The sequence below is a fragment of the Tyto alba genome, unplaced genomic scaffold (assembly GCF_018691265.1).
Source record: "Tyto alba isolate M040663 unplaced genomic scaffold, T.alba_DEE_v4.0 Super-Scaffold_13, whole genome shotgun sequence".
Taxonomy (NCBI): Eukaryota; Metazoa; Chordata; class Aves; order Strigiformes; family Tytonidae; genus Tyto; species Tyto alba.
Window position 1 is genome coordinate 16,787,344 of NW_024881275.1, and position 8,728 is coordinate 16,796,071.

The 8,728-nt window shown below is 54.0% G+C and overlaps 1 protein-coding gene across 1 annotated transcript in view; it reads right to left on the reverse strand.

Moving 5' to 3' along the window:
* The window catches only part of CORO2A (coronin 2A), a 61,850-nt gene extending 56,809 nt beyond the window's left edge, over positions 1–5,041 (reverse strand). Inside the window, exon 1 of the mRNA XM_042788086.1 lies at positions 4,970–5,041. The gene's annotated coding sequence lies outside the window, so the exon portion shown is untranslated. The remainder of the gene's footprint in view (positions 1–4,969) is intronic.
* Between the last annotated feature and the right edge of the window lie 3,687 nt (positions 5,042–8,728).

Sequence of the window (8,728 nt, forward strand, 5' to 3'; positions counted from 1 at the left end):
TTCTTGCTCAGAGCAAACACTGTAAAATACTAGTTTAAATAACTGGGTTTAAATTATGTCACACGTAACCATGTGGAAGGTGCCTGAGAGCTGAATGGCACTGGCAGAGCCGAACATTCCACAGCCTGGAAGCAAAAGGCCAGAGATACCTGGAGGGAGAAGAACTGCTGTGCTACAGAGGGCAGTGAAAAGCCTATCGTTGGATTCAGTACAGATCAACGGTGTGACAATGACACTGGGTGGCATTCAGGGGCACCACCACTTCAAGGGTCCTTTTGGCAGACAGGCGAATGCGCTACATGCAAATGCTCCCTGGCTTAAACAAGACCCAGGCAAGGCTGGAGTAGGACAGGCAGCTTCAGGAGAGATCCACTGCTCTCAGTCCCACACTTGCACATGCTCTCTCGCTCGCCTGCTGCACCAGTCCACACCCCAATGCAGGGAGAGGGCAACGTTGGAGAAAAAGGCACTTGTCTACTGAGTACTACCCATGCACCCTGCCTGTGGTTCCCAGAAAAACCTGGGATGGGATCCAGAGCTTTCTGACTCTCCCAAAGAGGATTTCAGCCCTCTGAAATCACAGTGTCTGTAGAGCAAGGATTGCTTAATTTCTGCTCTGAGGAGTAGCCCCAATACTTGCCTTGGCTCCTGCCTGCACTTTTTTTCTGACCATCCCTGTTCTACTCTATGTAAAAGCTGGAGCCACAAGACTCCTGTTCACTTTAGTTGTGTAACCCTGAGCCTTGCTCAGCCACCTTTTCCTGAGAGGAGCTCTCCCCCAGTGTTGCTTCCTCTCCTGTTTAAGCACAGCTCCCAGAGCTGCACGAGGAAGAACAAGATGAAGTTTGGCCTCTTGTGCTTTTCTAGAAGCTATCTAATCGGTTTCCATGGACTTTGTCTCAATCTCAGTGATAAAAATATCACAAATGCTGGGAGTTCCTGCTGCTTTGTCTTCCTTATCATTTTCCTCAGTGACTTTTGTCCCACAGAGGGAGAGTGCAGAGTCATGGGTGAGAGAGCTCCTCTCTGCAGGTAGGGATGTCCGTGTTTCCTGGCACGGAGATAAAGAGCACAGCGACTCGCCCGACTGGAAAGAAACCCTTACACAAACCAGAGCCCAGAAGGATGCTCAGCAGAGAGAGGCCAAGCTGCTCTGGAAAACGTGAAACTGTGTGAAAGAACAGGGAGCAGGTCAACAGAGCAAGAGAGAATAGGGCTGGGAGCTGCACACAGTCATTGCTCCTACCATGGGCAGTTGCATGTCTCCAAGTTTTAGAAAGGGCTTTGCTTGGCTGAGGGTCAGAAAGTCCTATTTGTCAATTTCAAAGTGCTTTGGAAATAGTAAGCATCAGCATTACCCTAATAGAGCCCTGCAGGGTGTATTTTCAAAATGGCGAATTGCTGGCAAGCCTGTAATACCACAGAGGGGAAATCCCTGGAAATACTAGGCCAGTCTGGATACTACTTGCAAGCCAGTATAACCCTCTGAGTGTGAAACCCTCTCAGCCCATACAGCCTCCTGGATGATCTAAAGGTCTTTCCTGTTTCTCCCGCGGAGAGGCAGAAGGCACATCAGCATAATTGCTATGTGCTGCAGGCTGCTTGCCTCAATCATCTCTCTGCAGCCAGAGCAACTTAACATGCACTTAAGGGAAGCCCGGTAATCAGTGCATGTGAAGCACCTCACCGCATTATTGTGCTGGTGTCTTCTTGCCATGGGAGCAAGAGACCAGACCCTCTGTGGTCCTCCTGTGCACCAAGAGGCGGCCAGCCCCAGATGTTTCAAAGAGCAGCCGCTGTCCAGCCTCACCAGGGATGGGTACGCAGGTCCCCTTGGGTTTGAGCAGGAGGTTTAGCAGCAAGTTCCTCAGCAGCTGCCCAGACATCAGCCCACCAGCCAATTTTAATAGTGGCTATCATTTTATTGTCAAAAAAGACTGCTGCTGTTTATAACTGGCAGATGGGAATATGTGGATGAGGTGGTGGGTTTGGGTTGTTTTGTTTTGTTTTGTTTTTTTTAATTGAAGCAAACACTTCAAGCAAACTTTCTTGGAGAAGGTTTATTTATGAGAGTGGAGGGCAGGATCTGGCCATTAAGGATCAGGAATCTGCTGAGTTCCCCTTGGACCAACCAAGAGCAGAAGGTAGGGAACTGATCTGGTACAGTCTCCCTCCACCCTGTTTATTCACAGAAGGTCTCTGTCATATCCTGTCACAACCCCCCCTCCAACAGTTTCCCCATAGAAATCCCTGCTGTGGAAATCAGGGCCCACCAGGGTGGGATAAAGACTTCATGCTGCGCAGTCGCTGTGGGCAAAGGAATACAAAACATCAGAGGCAGCAAACTGACCACAACCTATGAGGAACCTGCAAGGTCATGCGCAAAATCTACCTTAGCTTGCCGCTGAGGCAGCTGTCTCTCACTCCAAGACATGCCTGAGCACCTGCAGCTCACAGCACAGGGGCCTGCTCTGCACTCAAGTGAACCCCCCCCCCCCCCCCCCAAAAACACAGTCCACGCAGCACTCTGCCATCTGGCAGTCCAGACAGCCCCCAGGCAAGGGAGAACTGCCCTTGCATAGGAACCACAAACCAGTTCCAGAGACCAGCAGCCTGCCCAGTGCCAACCGACCTAGAAAGAGACTCACAGAAACCTGCCACAGTCAGACAACCCAAAATCCACTCATTATCCAACTATTAACAAATGCAGCAGACACAGAAACATTCAAAAAATTATCCATTACTGACATTTTCTGAGAAAGAAATCTGCTCAGAGGGGACAAACCAACATACTCAAGAGACAGGCAGAAATTACCCGGGGAAAAATCCCGCCACATCTGGAGACACCCTGACCTGCAGTCAGGAAACCCACCTGCTGCGCAGAGACAGCCAGCACCCAGGCTGATCAGTGGGACGGAGGTGAGCAATGCTGCCGGCCCAGCTGATGCAGCTGGCGCCAAGAGGGCAGTGGTCTCCCTCTCCCACCCAGACTTGCAAAACTACAGCACTCACGCAGAGCAGATTTGCCCCCAAGGAAGCGAGGTCAGGAGGAGGTCAGGGCAGAACTGGGGTGCAGGCAGCAGAATTGTCTGGCTCTTTGTCCAAATGTCTCAAGTGCCTGGGCCTCACATTTTGAATGTCTATGGCAGCTCTAAGGAGATGACGGGGTTTGATTTGTTGCTATGGCCTAATGGATTGAATGAATTTGAAATACCTCTCACTGATGGGAGCTATAGCTTGTCTGCAATAATGCTAATTCACCAAACAACATCAGCACAGATGAAAACACCTCTGTTTTGCCTTGTCTCCAAGAAGCAACCAGCTTCCCCATATCCTGCCTCCCATAGCTTTGCACTAGAGTTTCCTGAAATGCTCACACCAAAACATGAACTCCCTGCGTGTCTCCACCAGTCACTCCCTATCTCTGATCAAACCAGGAGAGATCAGAGCTCTCCAAAGAGTGCACAGCCAGTGGGAGAACAAAGGGAACAGCAGGGCTACACAGGCTGCTCCTTTGTTAACCCACCGGGGAGCCTGTGTTGCGAAGGTTAAAAGGCAGCAGACACCCAACCTCTACCCAAGTGTTCCCCGAATCCTCTGCAGAAATCACTTCACTTGAGCACCCAAGAGGCGAGAAGAGGTTAAGCTTGTCCAGGCAAATTCCCTTTACAGGGACTGCAGCAAACACAGTGCCTTCTCAGGAGGTGTAAGTGAACAGGGGGGATCAGGAACAGCCAGGATGCTGCAGGGCTGTTTTTCCACAGTTTTTTCACACTCCAGAGCAAGACAAGGAGGGCACCACTCCCTGCAGGGTGAACAATGGATGTTCAGCCAGACACCGCACATAGCTGCCCTCCCCAGGCCACGGGGGACTTGTTTGCAAAGTGCTGTCATCATTACATATCCCTTCGCAAGGCCCTGTCTTCGTCCCTGATAGAGCTGTGGCACCAAAGCCAGACCCACGGGAAGAAGCAGTCCTCCAGAGCTGTGCTGCCTGGAAGTAAGCCCCCCTCCAAGGATTTGCCCTGAAGGGGGAACTTGCATCGCTGTCAGAGAGGATGGCCCAGATGTCGCGTATGTGGCTGTCATCGCGCTCCTGCGCAAGACGCGACCTGCCCTGACATCAGGCACCCCGCATCCCCACGACTCCAGCACAGCGGGGACAAATTCACCCACTCACACACAGACACGGCGACACCGATGAGGCTTCCCCCTGTACCATAAGCAAAGTTACACCGACGACAAGCCATGCCACCCGTCGGCACCGGCAGGCAGGGCTAGCCGGAGGCGGCACAGCCTTCCCGGGGAGGGTGGCACGATGCTGACCCCCGCCCGCCCCAACTCGGCAAGAGGGCCTGTTGCTCCGTGCACCGGCCGCGCACCGGAGAGCGGAGCCCGGCCCGCTGCAGACTCCCCCCGGGACGGCGGGCTCCTACTGAGGGCCGGCTGTCGGTCTGTCCCGCTCCGCACAGAAACACATTTCCACCCCACCCCCCCACCCCCCCCCCCCACGCCCCTGCAGTCACCTGCAGGAACAGCCCAAGGGCAGGGCGCTGCTGGGGAGACAGAATTCTGACCGGGGAGGGCGCGACCAGCCAGCGGCTGCCCCGACCGCGGCCAGCGGGGGAGCCCCGCTCCCTCTCCCGCTGCCCGCCGCACACGCCCGGGGGTGGATACCCGAGGCCCGCGGCACCGGGCGGCCGCCGCATCCCCACGGCCGCGGGTGGCGGCGGCTCCGCACAAAGCGGGGTGGGGCCGACGGGGGTTTGCGGCACCCCGAGCGCACGGGGTGGGGAAGGCACCCCCCCCACCCACCCACCCACCCTCCCTCCCTCCCTCCCTCCCTCCCCGGCACCGCCGAGCTCCGCAGGCCACAGGCTGTGGCAGGTGCCACGGCCGGCCCTGCCCACGCACGTCCCGGCCCCACGGCACCCCCCCCCCCCGCCCCCCGCCATCCCCGGACTCGTACCTTGCCGCTGGCCACGGGGGTCCGGCAGCGCGCAGAGAGAGCGGCGGGGAGCCGAGCCTCGCCTCCCGCCTCGCCGCGCCACCCCGGCCTGCCCGCGGTCCCCGCCCCGGCCCGCCCCCCGCGCCGCGCCCCGCAGCCGGGAGGTGCCGGCGGGGCTCGGGGGCTGCCCGGGCGCCCCCCGCCCCGCCTGAGCCCCCAGAGCTCCGGGGGTGCCGTCCCGAGGCGGGGTCCGGCAGCGCGGGCTGTGCCCAGCCCCTGGCCGCGGTCTGCCGGGGGGGTGGGGGGGGAAGCCGGGGCGGGGGGAGCGGTGTTTGCTCCGCCGGGGCCAGGAGAGCTGTCCCGAACTAGCCAAAGGGGTGTTCCGTACCACAGGACTTCATGCGCTGAATACAGACCGGGGGGAGTTAGCTGGAGGGTGGGATTGCTGCTCGGGCATCGGTCAGCGGGTGGTGAGCAACTGCGCTGTGCATCACTTGTATTTTCTTAGGTTTTATTTCTCTTTTTTTTTTAATACTGCTTTTCATTACGATAATTATTGTATTATTATTATTATTACATTTTACTTTTTAAACCATTCTTATCTCAACAAACAAGTTTTACTTTTTTTTTTTTTTTTCCAATTTTCCTCCTCATCCCACTGGGAGGGGGGAGGAGGAGTGAGCGTGTGGTGTGTAGTTTCCTGCTGGGGTTAAACCACAACAGCCCTGTAACTCTGCCATCCCACATCCTCAAGTGCCAGAAATCAGGCCAGAGGCAGGCCGGTGTCACCTCTGGACACCTCTTCCCAGCCTGCGCAAATTAATGAAAAGTGGAAAGCTACCACCGCAGACAGCAGAGTTCGTTGTGGGGGGGTGGGAGACTGAGGGCAGCACCATCCCACACCAGCGTGGGCCCACGGCTAGCCAGCAACCACACACAGCATTGCAACCTGCAGCAAGCTGCTGGGAAGAGCGGAACCGGCACTTTTTGTGGCTGCTCTGTGTTGCAGGAGCTACACTGATGTGGGCACATTCGTGGTACTTGTGCACCTCTCACCTGGCTGGGGGGCGGCTCCCAGGGAGCAGCTGCAGAGGTGGATGAGATGAGACGGAAGGAAAATAGCTTTCTGCTTGGTGATACGCCTTGCAACCCTAGGAAGGGCATGACCAGTTTGCAGACACAGTATCTGCAAGTCAATTTACTTTAAGGCTATGTCGCACCGGTGCACAGCCCAGTACATCTGCACTGAAGAGGAGGTGCACTGTACTCTGCTTTATCCCACTCTGCCGAGGACAAGGGGCCTGACATGCCCGTGGTAGGTTTTGATGGAGCCGTGTGAAGTATGCCACTGATTAGTTATACCCAATTAGCATCGTATTCAACAAGAACTTCCGTAGTTCCCACCCCTCCTGCTCTAATTATTTCCAGCCCTGCAAAGTTCAGTACCACTGACTGTGCCACATGGATGGGGGTGAGTGGCACCGGGGGGTAGGGTAGAAGCTGGGCCCACACAACACCCACCAGCTTCAGGGACTGATTTAAAATGCCGTTATGATGGCAGTGTCAAAACTGGAAGTCTTTTCAGAGTCTGTGGCGTCAGCATTCCCCCTCAACGTGCAGGAGCTTCTATCATGTTGAAAAATGTTAAATTATAGGAAGATGAAGCAAAAAATGTCAGTTGGTTTTAACTTCCTTTTGGAACTCTTCCTCCAGGCAAGATGCTGCCATAAACAATACTTCTGTACTAACAGAATCAATTTATAAAAGGAAAAATAGAGGTATTATTTTCAGCAGGAGGCTGTGATGTTCTGTGATGTTGGGCTGAGTACTATTTTTTCCCAAGGGACACTGAAACTGGATTTTACTTACCTTGGATGTTGCCTCAAAGCTTCCTACCAGCTTGACATCAAAACATGCGAAAGAGGTTCTGTGTTATGAAAATTAAGCTTAAAACCAGAGCAGCTACTGATCCACCAGCTGGAATCTCAAAGCCAGGTTTTGAACTTGGCAGGAAGACATCAGTTTGTATGAAAAAATAGGGACTTTGTCTCAATGGTAGTGGACCATGTGCCTAAAGCAAGCATCTGGCTGCAGAGGGACAGGGGACTACTCACCCCAAATGTCCTTGCCACAGTTAGCAACATCTCCTCTTCCACTAACTAACCTGGTGTGCTGTCCTCCTCTCTGGAGAGGTCCTGAGGCTGAGCAGAGAGCACACAGGAGCATTCTCACAATTTAGCATCTCAGTGCGGCCTTGCAGCCCCTCACTGAAATCCAGGAAAAGGGTTAAATTACCTCAGAGGGCATTAAGTTATATCAGCTCCACCACTATGGCCCTGGCATGGGAAAGCGGTTTGTCTTCTTGCACCTGGCACATGCGTAAGCCAGACAGCTAATATTCTGTAGAAAAGCTCTTAGCACTGAGAAATGGCTGGAGAGGTCCCAGCTTTGAGTCAGGCCACCAAAGTCAGCTCTTAAATGGGAGGAGAGCCAGCCCCGGGTCTTGTGTCTGTGACGGTGGCAGGAGGTTGCCCAGCCTGCAAGCTGGAGGAGAAACACAGCACTGTGGGATAACTCCAGCTACAGGGTGTTGTTGCTTCCCACTCATGTGCAATGCCTGGGCCCTCAGCTCTTTCCTTCACCCAGGATGAGAAGCTTGTGCTTGGGACAAACACTAACCCAACACCGCAGCACCCTCCCTGGAAATGCCTCTTTCTGGGGCAGCATGCCAGGATACAGGAGTGGATCGAGCGTCTCTGCTGCACACTAGCGCTTTTGCATGCAAGGGCTTAGCTGCAGCATATAGAGGTAATGGTGGTCCAGAACAAAGATCGTTCCAGCCCAATACCACCCAGGGCCAAAAAGGGGTGAAGAAGGGAATCCTCCCAGCCTCTGCCTGTTTGCAGCTCAGGGACTTAGTGAGCCAGCAGTGGCTTTCTGTGTGTTTGGCCACCACCCACCAATTTATCCTCCAAAAACCATATAAACTCTTGGTGGCCCCAAAGGCTGCAATGTGCTGATCTACAGATTAATTGCATGTTCTCGGGGGGTAGGGGCAGGAAGATCTAAACCATCCTTTTTAGGGTTCAAGCTGGTATCCCAAGGTTTAGATTAACGCAGAGACAGAATGCTTAATTTAACAAGTAATGTTATGCATACAGCAAAGCTCAGTGAAGGCTGACGCTGGGGTGGAAAGGCACCTGTTTTATCCACAGGCGCCAGGACAGGCAGAGGGAGCTACTGGGCAGTGCAACCAGGTCAAACTGTTTTCCAGCAACAACCGTTGGCTGTGGCAGCACAAATTACCCTTGTGCACTTCATGACGGGGTAACCTCTGTTCAAAATACCCCTGGCACTGACTGATATTCACTGCAGGTCTTGCAGAGGCCCAAGAGACTTGTGTAGGGCTAATCTAACCTCTGGGCGCAGCTGGCATCTTGTGACATGAGTTCACTGCTTTTCAGTAGCCCTGAAGTTTGTGGAGCAGAAGGGAAATGGAGTAGGGTCCATGAGACCATGCTAGCTTGGCTCCAAGATGCAGGTTTGCACAGGCCTTGCAGATATTCCTGCATCCGCCACATTTTAGTAAAGAATGACTGCAAGTGACTGGTTGGTAGTATGACCAAATGGCCCTCAGAGAATACACGTGGAGCAAAACCAAGAGCTGGTGAAGACACAACAGAAGAGAAACTTCTAACAGCCCTGAGATGTCCTTCCCTTCTGATTTCAATTAAAAATTATTTTCAGAATTTCCCATCAGGGACAAGAGCTTGGTCCTTA